A 16856-nucleotide genomic window follows, 5' to 3' on the forward strand; every position below is an offset into this window, starting at 1 on the left:
TTGGCTGTTCACCCACCTGCTTTTTCCCCACTTTTGCATTGAAGTCCCCCATTACTACTGTATACTGCGTTTGCACTTTTCTCATCGCTAATTCAACATCTTCATAAAACTGATCTACTTCCTCATCGTCGTGACTGGATGTTGGAGCTTATGTTTGTACTGCCTTTAATATGTACCTTTTATTGAGTTTGATTACGACTACTGCTACCCTCTCATTGATGCTGTAGAATTCGTCAATGTTGCTCGCTATGTCTTTATAGATTAGGAATCCTACCCCATATTGCTTCTTATCCGGGAGACCTTTATAGCAGAGGACATGGCCGTTATTCAGCGATGTGTAAGCCTCACCCATTCTTCTAATCTCACTAAGGCCGATAATATCCGAAACAATGTCCGATAGTTCTTCGAAGAGTCCTGCTAAGCTTGCCTCATTCGAGAGGGTTCGGTTAAACGTTGCAAGGGTTAGTTTCCATTGGCGGCCTGTCCGGACCCAGGTATTCTTAGCACCCTCTCCTGTGTTGCAAGTCTGACCGCCGCCTTGGTCAGGTGCTACGCAGCCACTGGGGACTGAGGGCCATTTGGATGCAGAATTTGAAACACGCTTTTTCAAGTTGTTCAAAACTGCTGCTAGAAACTATAAACATGCAATACAACTTGTACATACTTTAAAGTTTGAAGAACAGCTCAAGGGCAGCAGAGGGGACAGATGAGAGAACAGAGCGCTTACTTCCAACAGTTTCTTTTCTTTTCAGAAAGTATAGCAAGTTTCATAGCCACATATTAGCACACCAACCACACACAGAACACCACTACAATGCCACACAAAATTCAATGTGGCATCGATATCCCGAGGTATCTGACCTCCTTGTCAGTTAGCGCAACAGAGGGACTGCTGATGAACTCATCTTTCAAACATAGAATTTTTCTCGCTTCGATTATTTCGCGCGTGACACGATCACTGTGTTTTGCACTGATGCTACATATTTTGTATCTTGGCTTACATCCACACATGCAGCAGTTGGCAGAAAGCCAACCCTATTGAGCACGGTCAACATTTTACATGTGCTCTTTCAGTCTTTCACTAAGGCAGCGGCACGTCTGCTCGATGTAATATTTACCACAGCAAAGGGGGATCCAATACACCACGTTGTTTATGCAATGAACGAACTTCGGCAGGTTTTCCATCTCTTGTACAAGTCTCTGTTGCTGAAGGCGTGCTGCGCAGCTATTCATCCGTGGTGAATGGAAATTCAGATGGGGCAACTCGGGATAGACAAAAAATTGTGGTAATTTCATACATGCATAGAATCACGCACAATTTAAGAAAGGTAGCTCAGTGTGTTAACGTCAAAGTTGTCTTCTCTACCCCTGAAAAATTCGGCAACCTGTGCAAAATAACTATTGCAGCATCTCGGCCCAAACGAGGTTGCCTTATCACACACACGAATAAATTCATTCATTTCACAAACAACGTAGTGTATCGGATCCCCCTTTCCTGTGGTATATATTACATCGGACAGACGGGCCGCTGCGTTAATGGAAGACTGAAAGAGTACATGTACAATGTTGACCGTGGTAAACAGGGTTGACTTTCAGCCCACTTCTGCATGTATGGATGTAAGCAAAGATACATAAAATGTAGCACCATTGCAAAACACAGTGATTGTGTCACGCATGAAATAATCGAAGCAGGAAAAATTCGATGTTAAAAAGATGAGTGCATCAGCACTCATCATCAGCACTCTGTTGCACTAACTGCCAAGGTCACATACCTAGCACTATAAATTCCATGTTCAATTCCGTATGGCTTTGCCACGGTGTTCTGCACATGGTTGGTGTGCTAATGTGTGGCTATAAAACTTGCTATGCTTTCTGAAAAGAAAATAAACTGTTGGAAGTAAGCGCTCTGTTCTCTCGTCTGTCCCCTCTGCTGTCCTAGCGCTGTTTTTCAAGCTTTAAACCTTCCTTTCTGTAGCTGTCAGGAAGGAGCATCCTTTTGTGATAACACAAGACTTTTCACATAAGAAATGTATTTTAGTAAGCAGTCTGATAAATGCATTCACACAAGCTATTCACAATGCAATGTAATTTACAATGTGTTGACACCTTATGCAACATGTAAATTCCCTGAAATTCCCTCTGGCAAGCATTCCAAGCATATTTATCACATGAAAAATCTTAGTGCTCATGAAACGAAACCTGCCTTTTGACTGTCACATGCACCGTATTAAAGCTTACAGTACCAGTGTAGCCTTCTGTGAAGCTTGCAAAAAGTGGTGCATCTCATTCTATCCCCGTTTCCACCATCTCACGCAGCATTCCGCTATGAAGTCTAGTCCTTCCAGATGTGCAAAGGATGTCATTGCCTTGCCACATGTGCACTGAGCTGCATAACAGGCTTCTATTTTGTCACTTCAATGAAACTTTCATGGAGGTGCGATTAGAATATGTGGCTCACAAAGGAACAGCCATGCAGTCGAAAGCTGCCACAGATAAATATATTTTGGTCATAATATTGTTTACATTACACACCAATGCAAGAATGCTTGAGTGATTGGTGTAATGACTACTGCCGTCGCAAAATGTCTGCCTGCTCCATGAGACAATCACCTGTCAGCTTCGCACAATCATATGTAATAAGTTAGAAAACTCAAAATTGATTCTGAAATTCTTGCTTAGAACAGAATTTCATTGGCTCTACAATGGTAGCTCAGAAGAACTTGTTGGGCGAGCTGGTTCATATTAGCAAACAGTTTTGTAACTGTGCAAACAAACGACCACAGAGAGCACACAAGAGCAGAGAGAGTACACAAGGACAGGTGCCTGTCCTTGTGTGCTCTCTTTGTGGTCGTTCGTTTGCGCAGTTACAAAACTGTTGGCTCTACAATGAACGCCTGAGAGAAAATGAACTGTAACAAAGGAGTGGCTGTGTCCCCATCGAAATCCTGTCTTTCACGTGTGCTATGAATGTATCAACAACAAAGACCACCACAGAGAATTTGCCTGTACAACAAAGAAATGTAGGTGCATTGATGGCCGATTTGTTACTTTACAACGATTTCCACCTACCGCTGCCAGTCTGCCCCCGCCAGAGGGGGCTCAGCTGTACTCTACAATAACGGTAGGGTAAGTGATGCACTTGAATAGCGTACAAATGTCACCAAGTGATGCCGTCCTGCTTCAGGAATCATTCAGCTAGTACGCTGCTTGCTGTAACACAGCAGTTTATGCAGACGCCAATGATTATGTCACTTATTGACAAAGTTAAGATGTTATAAGTAACGACCAATGACATGTTCAAAGCCATCTAAAGTGGAAACGACGGGAATGTCAACAAAGGCAACAGTGATGAGCCTGTAAACGAATTTTGATGGCAAAGAAGTCGACAGCTGCATTTGAAAATTCGCAGCTTCAACTAATGTTGCTCCTGCATTTTGCCATGGGGTATGCTATGAACCTTGATGCAAAGAGGTCAGCTGCAGTCGCACATTCTGCCAGGCTAAGTATGCACACAAAAAACAGCAACTTATTTCTCAAAGTCTCTCTTGAATAGAATCCATGCTAAATAAACATTATCTCTAGTTCAAAATGTTTAGCCTGCTCTATAGTGAGTGGTGCAGTGTGTGATCTTCATAAAAAAGTGACCTTCGTTAAAAGGTATCAAACTGTATTGATCAGACATTCATAAAAAAGTAGCAGGAGCCCAAGGACAACTTAAGAAAAGTTCTGGAGAGTGGGCAGGTATGCATATAGCAATGAAATGGTTATTATCCCATTGTCCTGTCACTCTTGTTGTGTTGAGGCAGCGCCGCTATATTAAGTGATTGATAAACCACGTAATTAACTTATAACATTCCACTTTGCAACCCCTTCCAGTTAAAGGTAGACAAAGTTTGCAGAAGAATGTGCCCCTGCAGGCCCAACATACATTATTATAAAATCCAATGCACACGCAGAAGGCTGACGGCCAGAGAAATTATCTGGCATGTTGTGCTGTGTGCCTAAAGTTTGCAGCAATATCATCAAACCTCTTTCTCAATTTTACTGTGATACACATCCCTAAACTTCAAGCACACTTAGAAAAAAAGTAACAGAATGCACAAATGCTGCACACCACCTTCACATGACCTATAATTTTTCATGCACAAACCAACCAAACTTGTCAGTCACCCTGAGCTCTTTTCCTACCAAGGTCATTACCAAGGACACGTAACGACGTTACCTGAAATTACTCAACAAATAAAGACTTACAGTGACATTCAAGTTATTTGCTTATTTCATCACAAACAAGGATTCAATAGATGCTCAGTGCTACACCAAATTTTCTGCCATATTGTGTACTACAATAAATTAATCTATAGCTTTAGCACGAAGTAAAACCCACTTCTTTCTTCCTCGATGATAACTCCTCTTGATCTGCCTCAATTAGCCTCGGAAATGGCTCCCGCATGCTTTTTATTTTGAGTCGCAGGGAGTCCAGACCACCTAGGTAAAAAGCAATACACTTTTACCAGTGGCATGTATCAGAATATTTGGAACATATAAAAATGAAATGATAAAGTGCACAGCAAAGTCTAGACTAAAAGCACAACCTATATAATAACCAATGTATATCATTGTATGATGACTTAAGGTTCCATTGCCTGTGCTCGTTTACAGCTGTTGTACAACGCTCGGTTCTCATCATACAACAGCTCTAAATAAGCACAGGCACAGGAACCTTACTCACAAGCAGTTGGCTACACCCAGTGGTCAAGGACAAGGAAGCAGATGTGCATCTATTAGATAGCCGCATAATCAGTGTCTGCAGCTATATTTGTTTAAATGTGTGCCTGTGTGATCATCACTGTGGATACAACTGCAGCTATGTATTCCCCAACATTTGGTTAAACAAGGCAAAAGGGGGTTAACCGAGGGGCCCGATTTTTATTTGTCATATCACAAGAAGCCAACAAACACTGACAAAGTAGTGGTGCACAAGTGATGAAAACGCACGGAGCACTGTAGTGGCTGTGACGACACTAAGAGAAAGGGCAGCTATGGCAAACATATCACGTAGGTTATGCTTAACAAAGACCACCAGGTGTACCAGGGTAAGAAAATTGGGCCAAAATGTATTCTTTTTTTTGTTTGCTCCTAAAGACAACTTTGTTCAAGTCCATTTCTGAGCAACAGCTTTTGCAAAACTAAAGTGAGCACTAAAATTCTGTAACAGTATTGAGAAAATGCTGCTGCATCACAAAGGCACTCGAAGGCATTTCACAGAGGCAAAAGAAATTAAATATTTGAACCAGCACGCGCATTTGTGACATTCATTTCGATCATATTGCTCTTTACCAAACAAAAATCAATTTGCAAGGAACTTATGAAACAATTGTACTAGCAGCGAACGTAAAGTATAGAATTAGAATACTTACCACCAGCTGGAAGCGGTATTATAATGACACCAAAACACGCGGAAAAGCAACTTAATACAGTACAAGTTATTCACAGGCGTCGGCGAACACTACAGTGATGCTGACACTTATTAGTTAATAACTGAATTCAGTTAAGGCCAATTTAGTAACATGCAAAACTATGGTAAAGAATTAAAGTATAGTTGGCAATCTGGCCTTCACAGACTGCTAGAATTGTACGGTACATAAAGTAATATGAGGGCAGGTAGCGTTCCTTTAGACAAGCACGCAGGTGCAACGTTGTCGAGACCCACGGCCATGTATTTCATGCATGCATACGTGCTGGCATAAGAACATTTGCGTGTGCAAACAATAAATTGTGAATGGTATACTTGCTGCACACGGGCCACTTCCGGTCCCGATCGGGCCGAAAGTGGCCCGTCACACAGGCATTACAAATGACATGCGTCGCCGGCTAGATCAACAATACTGGCACGTACAAGGAACACGACATAGCACACGTCAGTTCGCGACGGCAACGTAGCGAAAATTTACGTTTCACATACATCTAACCAGCAAGGAATGTAGTTGACCATATCCGCAACAGTAACCATCAAGAGAGGTGAAAATTTTGCAGGGCACACTCACCTGCCAGAGCGACAACAAAGGCTGGGAAGTATCCTTGAATGTCACCGTCCTCGCTCCGCCAGAACGCCTGGACGATTTTGGCTTTGTCGAAATCTTCTTCAGATTTCGGGGAAAAAACTTTGATCAGTCTGGTGGGCAAAATAGCCCGATATTTGTCGTGGTACTTCACGTACGTCAGCATCGTAGCTTATCGTGGCCCACGGAGCGTGTTGTGGCCCAACCGTACCACCGTACTGTACCAACCGCAGTGACCTCGGATTGGTTCGGCTACGTTCGGCTGCAGCACCACGTTACAACCGGCTTTTTCATGGCGTATGGACGAAAGAAAACAACTCCGTGGCGAGAAAGTGCCTTCAAGAAGAAAGTTCGCTTGCCGATCTTCAACGAGTAGCAAAGTTATTAATGCATTTTTTTTGTCTGCGACCGAAATTTAGGTGACACAGGCTACATATTGTCTACAGACATAATTTTCAAGCGAAATGTCTATATGGAGGTGCCGTGCAAATGTTGTGTATTCTATGTTAAACGCAATCGCTTAAGGAATTGCAAGTATGTTAACATAGCCGCAAAACATTATCAAAGTGTAGCAAGCATTGACTAAAGTGCGCGCTTAGGTGAGTGTTATGCATAAACAAACGTGACCAAGAATTCTGCAGTGTGTTCCTTCCTGGGTTTTTATTCGGAAAGCGACCGCGTTTACATTTTGCCGAATGATATAAATAAACGCCCCTTAACAGCTGGAATGTTTGCACTCAGTTTGTGTTCTGCTTGTGTTTTAGTGAGTTGTTACATTTTAATTAATGTCTTGGTACAGTTTTGTCAGTTTGTGTGTGCATATATATATATAGTGGCAAATAATTCTTGCCCCCGATATGCGCTGTGCCTCTTCCGTCGAGAAAGTCATCGTAGTTGGGGCCATTGTTGTTAATTAGCACAACGTGAAACCGCGCACATACACGCCCAAAGGGCCATTCTTCAATTCTTCCAGCACTGCCAGCTGCTGCACAGTATTTGCTCATTCCTGAGTTGCTTGTTCGTTGCAAATAAGTACGGTTCAATTGCTGCACTGTCATTTTCTTCTTTTGTGTTTTGTTTCGCTGGAAAAACCATTTTGATTTGAGACTCTGTATCGGATTCTTGTATGTGTCGATTTCGGTGTATCGTCCAAGAATTCGTTCGATGTAAGCGGGAGCTGAGAGCCGTGCGTGCTATACTTTTTGCTTTCCGCTTCACATAAATTATTTCGATTCCTTTGTAATTTTTTGATGCCATCGCTCGAGTTAGTTTCGGCCACTCATTTTGAGCACAGGTGAAAATGCCTTGTTATAGCGCCGCAGGCTGAGTGAGTCCCAGTGAACACACATTCAAGTTCAAGAGCTGTTGAAAACAACATATACAATTGGTAAATCTATCGCGCAATGTCACGCAGTGAGCCTTCACCAAGCTGTGGCCGCTCGACACATTAACTAATTTATACACACAGCAAGCTATCCAAAAGTTTGCACCCTTGCAAGGCTTAATTATCTTGTCCCACAACGACAATCGACATCTATACTGCCCGCATTGCCTTTAAGACTGCGCGCCCTGTTCTTCCAGGTCACGAAGGACATGCGCGTTTTCATGCAGTGTGAGATTCTCGGCAGGAAAGTAGCAAGCGCAGAGTTTACAAGAAAAGAAGCGCAACCGGGGCAGATGACGATTATCGTTAGGGGACAAGATAAAATCACCAAATGATACAAGCTTCTTAAAAGAGTCACATGTACATTCCCCAGTTTAAACGGAGGTGTACGCGAACACACACGATGTCGACACGTAGCGGTATAAACTACATATATATAGATAATTTCATCACATGAACAATCCTTTAAATCCACACCTCAGCCTACCTACATGAAAATCTAGGTACGCGCCTGTAGAGCAATAAAAACATCCCAGTCACCAAAAAAGAAAAAAAAAGAAAGAGGACAGAACCTTAACGACGTGCTCTGATTTTTGCTGCTAGCTTAGCTGAACAAATTAAATATATCGTTTTTGTGTTTGTTGACCTTGCAATGCATGGTGCTCAGTTCTTGCGTTTCGTGGCAAACTACAGCCTACAAAAAATTAATGAAGGGTTCAAAATCGAGCAGGCTGACACATTTTCAAGCTTCTCAAAAGGAGCACTAAGTAGACACAGGACATGGTAGCAACGTATTAATACCATAGAGTAAAGTTAATACAATCAACCGTGACCACCGCTATTATTGTCGCGTACTGCCATTCCTCCACCAAACATTCCGCTTCAATCCCCCCCCAAAAAAGGGGATGGCAGCGCTGCCCCTCGACAGAAATAATCACTGTGTTTGATTGGCACTATGCGCAAAATCTTTGGAACCGTAGCGTATTCTTTACTCAAGGGATGGCGCTGTATTCAACTAGAAAAAAAAGTAGAGGAAGAAGTTTGAGCCGATGATCGTTTGAGAATAGAGTGTGCATCTGGAATAGTGGTGACGCAAAAACAAGGAACGTAATTGATTTTGTAGTAATAGATGCTTATCGTGTTCGGTGGTTTGTTGGCCGGAACCGCAGGCCTTCAATGACGGTAATAAGCACTGATGTGATTCTATATAACGAGCGCCAACCCCCCCCCCCCCCCTTTTATCAATGAAGATGTTCACAATATACATCCATACGCACATTCATCCATTCATCAATACACTACGTTTATAGTGGCTAACCCGGCCAATTGAACCGGCTAACCGCACGTGGCTAACCGTCGTCAATAATCGTACGCCTATTTACGCTCGCTCAGTCGGCCCAGTCGGTGCAGCAGCGTGGAAATATGTCGGCATCCCGCCCCTCGAAGCGGCGCAAGGAGTACCTGGATCGTGACAAGTTCTTCCAGGTGCCTGTGTCAAGTCTTTACAAGCGACTAAGGGACAACGCCGCAGCAGCGTCAAATGTCGCGAGCACAAGTCGCTGCAACGGAGACGACTCTCCGGCTTCGGCAGAAACCAGCGCAGCGTGTTTCGCACAGAGCGACGAGGACGATAACGACGGTGCTAATGGCAGTGCGGGTACAGTTCCGTGCAGTTCTGCGTCCAGTAGCACGCACACACGAAGTGACGACGAGCAAGGGAGCTCTGAAGATAGTAGTGAGGAGAGCGACGGCTTTGAGGAGGCACAGTCTGAGAGCGGAGACAATCGCCAGTTTTCTGGCTTTAGCGAGGAAACCCTGCCAGGCTCAGAAGTCACGAAAGCTGGCGCAATTGCAACAGTTATGACATACGCTATTGCCCACGGTCTCACTTGGACGGCACTAGGTGATCTTTCAAAGCTTATTAACTTTCTCTTTGGTGCCAGTGTATTGCCGCGCAGCGAAAACATGTTTCGCAAGCTTTGGAGCAATGAAGCAGAAGTGCTACGGTACTATTATGTATGCGAAACATGCAGCGCAGTAATGACTCCACAAGGTAAAATGGCACAGTGCCAAATTTGCGAGCATACTGAAAGCCTTCAGGCCCTGAAAGATCAAGGCTCATTTTTTATCATCCTCGACTTCCACAAACAGCTCAGCTTTTTGATAGAAAAAACGAAATCTGAGTTAGAGTCGTGTTTGGTAAAAGTACGACTGCCGGCATCGAAAATAAGTAATATCACAAATGCTCGGTGCTATGCTAAACTGAAGAAGGCAAGAAACCTTGCAGATGATGACTTGACGCTGACCATAAACACCGATGGCAGCCCAGTCTTCAAGTCGTCAAAAACATCTGTGTGGCCTATTCAGTTCATTCTTAATGAACTGCCACCGCACTTGCGGTTCAAGCACCCGGTACTTGCAGGACTTTGGTTTGGTAAGTCGCATCCAAACATGCAACTCTTCCTTGACAAGTTTGTGCAAGAAGTGAACAGCACGAATCCAGTGACATGGACTTACCAGAACAGGGTCCATACGCTTATGCGTTTCGTGCTGTGTTGTTCTGTGGATGCGCCTGCAAGGGCAGCTGTGCAAAACGTGGTGCCTTTCAACGGCTACTTTGGATGCCCCTGGTGCCTTATAAGGGCGAGCATGTGGAAGGTGAGTAGTATGTCACTTTCTTGCACTCTTCTCTAGAACCAACTATGTGCAAAATATTCTGCGCAAATATGCAATCTTTGCGGTGTTTTATACAATTTTCACATTTCTTCTTTTCTTTAGGGAGCATGAGATACGTCACAGATGAGCCAGTTGAGGCACGGACTTCGGACCTCGTCAGGAGAGATATGAAGATGGCACTTGATTACAAAGATGTCATCAATGGTGTGAAAGGACCATCAGCATTGATGAACTTGAAAGGTAGCAAAAGCTAAGTGTTGTCCTGTCAATACCACAAGTGCGTAATTGTACTTACTGTGCTCATTCATAATAAATTGCACTATAGCCCTGAATTCGCTTGGTCACTGACCAAACTTAAAGAAGTGGTGGAACACCTCTGATGAAAAGAAAAAAAGAAAGACAGCGCAGCCTTTTCTTTCCAATGGAGAGTTTGGCAAAAGCCCGTCTTGTCAGGATGAAACATGACAAAGACATACACCGACAAATAAAACTTAAAAAAGAAAAAAAACAATACATTGCGCCTTCCATACGGAAGCTTTTTCTTTAAAGCAAGGCTTTACGGCTTAAGACAAAAAGCTTTACTTGATTGGTGTATGTCTTTCTTTGTCAGTATTTTCTTTACTAAAGAGCTTTGATTAACATGAATTTACTTTTCTTATTCTGCGTCATTGTTCCCAAACCCATTAAATGACTGAAACATTTGAGTTGGATCCAAAACATGGGTTCCTTGTACTCGGGCTGTAGGGGCGTGCAATCTTGTGACTGCACAGCACCAGCAGCTCACAATTCACCTGGTTCGCCGATGCCGCTCCACAACTTCAACATTAAAAAATTTTCCTCACTGTATAGAAGTGCATGCTGCCTGGCTGTCAAGTACAGACCACCTGCCAAAGCACTGCACACCAAATCTACATCGGGAACCGGGACATCTTGCAACTGATTACTCTGACATAACTAATGACTGTAAAAGGCCATGCAAAGTTATGCAAAAAGTGGCTAAGCTGGTGCCACTTCAGGCAGCAGCAGACGTGTGGATGAACAATACATTTTGTCATCCTCATTAAATTACAGTTTTCTTTAATTTCACAAAAGGATCACATTTAATAAAGGAGGACCTGAACCTCGTGAAGTAGTGAACAGGGTGGAGAGAGGAAGGAGGCATTTCTCAGTAGTTGGTACTAAGTTAAGTCGCAGGAAAATTGGAGGTGGCCACTTGCATGGATAGGGGTGCTTGCTTGTAATTTTATGGTATGTATGCTTAGGCTGAGGAAGTACAAGTTAGCAGAAGTAGGATATGTTGTTGGCACTATATTTAGCTAAACATGCGCTATCATTGGCACATGCATAATTCTCATTGGCTCCTAATTTTGGCAAAATGAAATTGAGTAACAAATGTTTGCATTAGGTGTTTGTGTCGGTTTGTTTACTTTTATAAAAAGTGTGTCCTCTGGTGCAGTCACATGTACTTGTGGGTTGTATGCAAGGTGAAAAAGGTCTAATGTGTTTCTCTTATTCTTAGTAAGCAATTGTTGTGTTGTTATGTCATGTAAATATTGCATTACGGGGAAAAAGTGCGAAGAAACAAGACAAGAAAGACGTACAGGACAAGTGCTGTCCATTTTTTGGCGCTGTTCCCCTGTAATGAAGCCATACCCACAAGCTCTAGTTCAGGCCCTTTTAAATGCATGTTAGTTATCCTGTCACTGGTGTGTCCTATGACAGTGTTGACATATTTCCTTTTACATTTCTTTTTGTCATTGTTTAGTATGTCTTCAGTTGCATTATTTTGTTAGTATTCTTGATTATGTGCCCTTCAAGGAGTACGAAGTGTACTTGCGCTGTTATGAACAGTGCCTTGTGGGACCAGTCAAGCTGTTTGTGGCTGCTTTTAGTCAAGTGTTTGTTTCTTGTGTATACTGGGAAAATAAAATTTCAGTTGAGCTAGACAGCACCTCAGTGGCAAGAGCGCTATGCAGTAATCTTAACTTCAGAATATTTTTCACTGTTACATTTTAAAGAGAAATGAAAAGTTTTGCTGCTAAAAATGACAATAGACAGAGGGAGAAAACAGTACTTCCCTTTTTGCCTATTATCGCTGGTGGTATCAATTCACAGTGAATTGGAAAAACCTTACTCAAATTTCATTGTTTTCATAAGTTGCTGCTGCTTCACATTGAATCGAACCCAACCTGGCGAACTTTCACCATTTTAACATGTAGGTGCCTGTACTTCTGCTAGCAGTTGGTTAGTTGGATGAATGCAATACCTGCAGCTCATATTCTGAAATTTTATTTGCACGTTTTTTGCACAGTATGCTACTTTGATCTAACCATGCTAGGAACTGGCTTGACTCGCACAATGCATACTTTCTTTATAGGTTTGGATCTCGTGAACGGTCTAAGTGTTGAGTACATGCACTGTGTACTTCAAGGTGTCACTAAACAACTGACTGAGGCGATCCTGACTTCTACGAACAGCAACCAGCGCTTCTATGTTGGTAATGTAGCAACTTGAAGTTGTATGCAGTTTATTTCAGTGTTGTTTGATCATTCACGTGTCATTTGGATATTCTGGCGCATAGCTTGGAGTGTAGCATGGCTGCCTACATTAAGGACGGCAGAATAGCAGTCATCAAAAATGCATTGTGTGTCCAGTATACGAAACAAAAAGCTGGCTACAACAACAGTAACTACTTCTTATGAACACAACTTGAGGTCCCAGTTAGTCACAGACACTAGCACATCCTCCTGTATGTAATCATAAAGAAGTACTGTTCATGCACTTAAAGGGATAAAAAAGTGATTTTTAGGAGCTCTTTTTCTGTGGCAAAGTGCAGAATATATCCTCGAAAGTACCTAAGGATACGGTGGCTGTTTTCTAAAATGATGTAAAAGTCTTTTAAACAATGCACCTTTCTCATGGTGCCATGCAGCATGCGCCCTGCCCCAGCGGATTAATCGCAAAACATTTGGAATGCATGTTTCAGCAGCTGTGCAGCCTGATATCAGGGAACAGTTCCCCGAAAAAAAAAAGGACCTGCACAGATGTGCACTACAGCAGGCACTCGTGCTGTGTAATGCATTGGAACTCCACTGGTATGTAGCTTTACGTCAGTGCAGTGCTGATAATGTCTGTGGTGTAAGACTGTAACTCCACTTAGAAATAGCAGCCCGGGCTTCGTCCGGATTGTAACTTGAAACATGTAGTTGCTACACTGCATTGATGGCTAGCAAATTCATTGATAAACCCTTGCGTTACACTTGGGAGACACTTCAAAAACGTCACATTGCTAACAAAGTCTTCTTGCAGCATTGGCCCCCTTTTGCTGGTCATGGCAGCGGGTGCCTGCCTTCATGTGCTTGTTTAAGACATGGTAACACTGGGACGATAAGAGATTGACAAGGCACTGCGACGCCAACAATTGGCCAACTATTCAGCACAGTGTGTTGCTGACACAATTTTATAAGAATAGGCCAACAATGACGCAACCGACAGGCACGAGTTCTCATAGCGTAATTGTCCTTGTCGATGGGACTGACAAAATTGTTTACCATGATCGCTCAACTGAACCCCAAGCGATCAGCCACCGAACCGACAGCGCGATATCCACAGCACCTTCAATCAATCAATCAATCAATATTTATTTTTGACAAAACAAATACAAGATGGGTATAAGTACACATTCGGAGGTCCCGAAGTAAGAACTGTCGGGGGGACCTCCTAACAAAAAAGTTTGTATAAATAATATATCATGTTAAAAATTAGTTGAAACATGCCTTCAAACTCGAAATGCACAAGCTTCAGTCCTCTCAGGCTGTGCACATGAAGTTTGTACCAAAGTTGATCCTGCTTAGTGGAAGTTGGGTTAGGCCTGGCCCTGTGAAGGTCATGCACCGTCTAACTGTACACCTAAACTTAAAAGTGGCTGTGTTCGGAGGCTCCGAAGACGTACAGCATTTTTCCAGATCCAGTGTTCTGTAAACTTTTGCGTTAGATTGTATGTTTAGAAGCGTGTTTATAGGAGTATGTTTATCTAGGTCAATTACTGACAGGGGACACTGATCACGAGAAGGAAATTTACTAAAGAATAGAAACAGATTAAGTGGTGGTTCATTAGAATTTGGAATGGCTGCTAGGGTAAGTGGGGTGATGAAATGAGAAAATTTGCAGGCACAAGTTGGCATCAGCTTGCATAAGACAGAGTAATTGGAGATTCCTGGGAGAGGCCTTTATCCTTCCGCCAGTGTACATAAGAGTGGGCTGATTATGATGACGATGGTAGTACTTGTGAGGTCATTGCATCGAATGACTAGTCATCGCTCAATTGAAACCCAATAGGCACTCTTTTGAAGCAAAGGCTTCAAAGCTAGTTGCTTATTGATTACAGGCAGGGTCTTTTAATTTCAGGTTTCATGTTTCTGTGAAATTTGGAAGGAGGCAGGGAGTAGAAATCCGCAGAGTGTCTTAGTTTAGGAATAAAACCACACAGAAATTGGGGTTTTGGCTACCTGGCAGCCCAAAGTATAGGATGTACCTGGTAACTTTCACAAACGATGTAACACATGCGATCACCTCTTTGGATATCAGCATATTTAAATTGGCAAAATTCACTCGTACATGTAATCGCAAAGAGCTATTTGCAAGTCACGCGTCGTTTTATTTGTACAAATGCTCCTTGTCCGGCATAAAAAAATTAACTAAAAACATAAGAGACATGTTTGGCAGTGCCATATTTATTTCGTTCTCTGCACTTAACAAAGGAAAAAACTGTATTTGTGCACATAGTGCGACGCTTTTCCTTGTTTTGCATGCCCTTGTTGATGTTGATTATCACAAGAGCATTTCAGTGTGCATTCCGAAACCTGTTAGGTCTTTAGTCCGTCTCTTTGTCGTGTTATATGTATATTTTTTGGTATTGCACCATACGTTCTTGCAACAAAATTATTTGAATGCCAACTAGCCAAGTCCGCCACCCTTCTTTTGAATGGAACTTAGTTGAGTAAATTCTCTTCAACGTCACAGCTACCATTCACACTGCAGAGCATTGTCGCTGCTGCATTCAATTCCTTGTGCATTATCACCACCATTTACAACAGAATTCGACATTGGGCTAGTTCGATTTCTGGTAGCTTTCCCACTTAGTTTTTCTGTGCCAGAACCGCATTTCTACCACCATTTACATGTGTGAGATGTGTTTGAAATGCAATGCAATGAACCATTGTCATAGTCATGTAAATGCCATGACTTGAGGTGCTGTCAACTGTAACTGTGACACGATTGCTTTTTAATTGAGCACACTTCGTGGCTGCATAGCGTATGACATGCATTCACATGAGATGAATTCAAGTTCAGCCGTGCATTATAGTAAGAAATGCACATGCAATATTAAAAAAGGGGGTCATAATTCATCTTCGAGGTAAGCGTGATGTTTAGAGTCACATCTGGAAATGCAGCTGTAAGCATGAAGATCACAATGTACTTCCTTGGTTTTGTTGAGACGTGTTTTCGGTAATTATTTTTTTGTTATAGGTGACTTACTCTACATTATTGATGTTTGCAGGTGCGCCTTCAGTTGCTGCGAGGATAGAGTCGCGGCTGCTTGCCATAAAGCCCCCACACTGCGTGACCAGGCTGCTGCGCCCGCTCAAAGATCGTGGCCATTGGAAGGCATCTGAGTGGAGGCAATGGATATTGTTTTATGCACTCCCTTGCCTTGATGGTATTCTGCATCCTGAGTATTGGAAGCACCTGTATCGGCTCTCGGAAGGCATCCACATCCTTCTTCAGGAAGAATTGGGTGCCCGTGACATTGACAGAGCAGGTAATTCTCATTTCACTGTGTTATTAGTAATACTGCATTGAATTCTGAAGCACTGCTGTTTCATAGTGTGTTTATGTGCTTAGGCACATGTGCATGATGTTATGCAGACCCCACGTACTGTGAGAATCAATGTAAGCGAAGCTTTCTGTGCTGGTTCAATTGATCGACGATAATTAGTGGTGCTTTACGGTGAATGCTTAATTACTTCAACCTTTAGTCCAACACGAGTGTCTGGAGTTGATGTTAAACAATACCTTGCGTACTCCACTGCTGTTTGTCTACGTAGTACACATAACACACATGGCACATCGTATCGTGGCAGAAGCATTAAACTTCAGGATTACAGGGCTGGACGTGCCAAAACCACAATCAGATTTTGAGGCAGGCTGTAGTGGCGGACTCTAGATTAATTTTGACACCGTGGTGTTCTTTAACGTGGCCCTAAATCTAAGTGGGTAAGCGTTTTTTTTCTTTCGCCCCCATCAAAGTGCAGCTGCTGCGGTCGGGATCAGGTCCATGACCTCGAGCAATGCGATAGCCGCAAAGCTACCACGGCGAGCACAGAAGTGTTGATCTGACGTGTGACCGCTTCTGTCGTGTCACCAAGACCCTCCGATGTGCTTTAGTTAATGCGGCTCTGCTTCTGCACGCCGTGCGTCAGTTGTCCGCTAGACATATTTGGATTATTTTATTTTTCAGATATAGCAGAAGCACACCCTACCATGCCTTGAACTTAAGTTTATCTAGTTTCCTTGCAACCGCTGTCGTGTCTAAGGACCATTTATTCAGGTGAGGAGGAAAGTTTGCGCAATGAGCCTTTCCTCCTCTCTGGCTTGTGCGAGTTGTACGTGTACGTCTTGTACGTGTTGCTATTGCGTGCGGCAAAACCATTTGGAGATGTTTTAGCTTGTTCTCT

At 43.0% G+C, this 16856-nt stretch overlaps 1 protein-coding gene and 1 pseudogene across 1 annotated transcript in view; both read left to right on the forward strand.

Annotated features, from left to right (window-relative positions):
• Positions 1 to 16856, forward strand: part of LOC129387131 (alcohol dehydrogenase class-3-like) — a 762528-nt gene that overhangs the window by 507851 nt on the left and 237821 nt on the right. The window lies entirely within an intron of this gene.
• Positions 9895 to 16856, forward strand: part of LOC140216251 (uncharacterized) — a 35929-nt pseudogene continuing 28967 nt past the window's right edge.

This window comes from Dermacentor andersoni, chromosome 2, assembly GCF_023375885.2.
Source record: "Dermacentor andersoni chromosome 2, qqDerAnde1_hic_scaffold, whole genome shotgun sequence".
NCBI lineage: Eukaryota > Metazoa > Arthropoda > Arachnida > Ixodida > Ixodidae > Dermacentor > Dermacentor andersoni.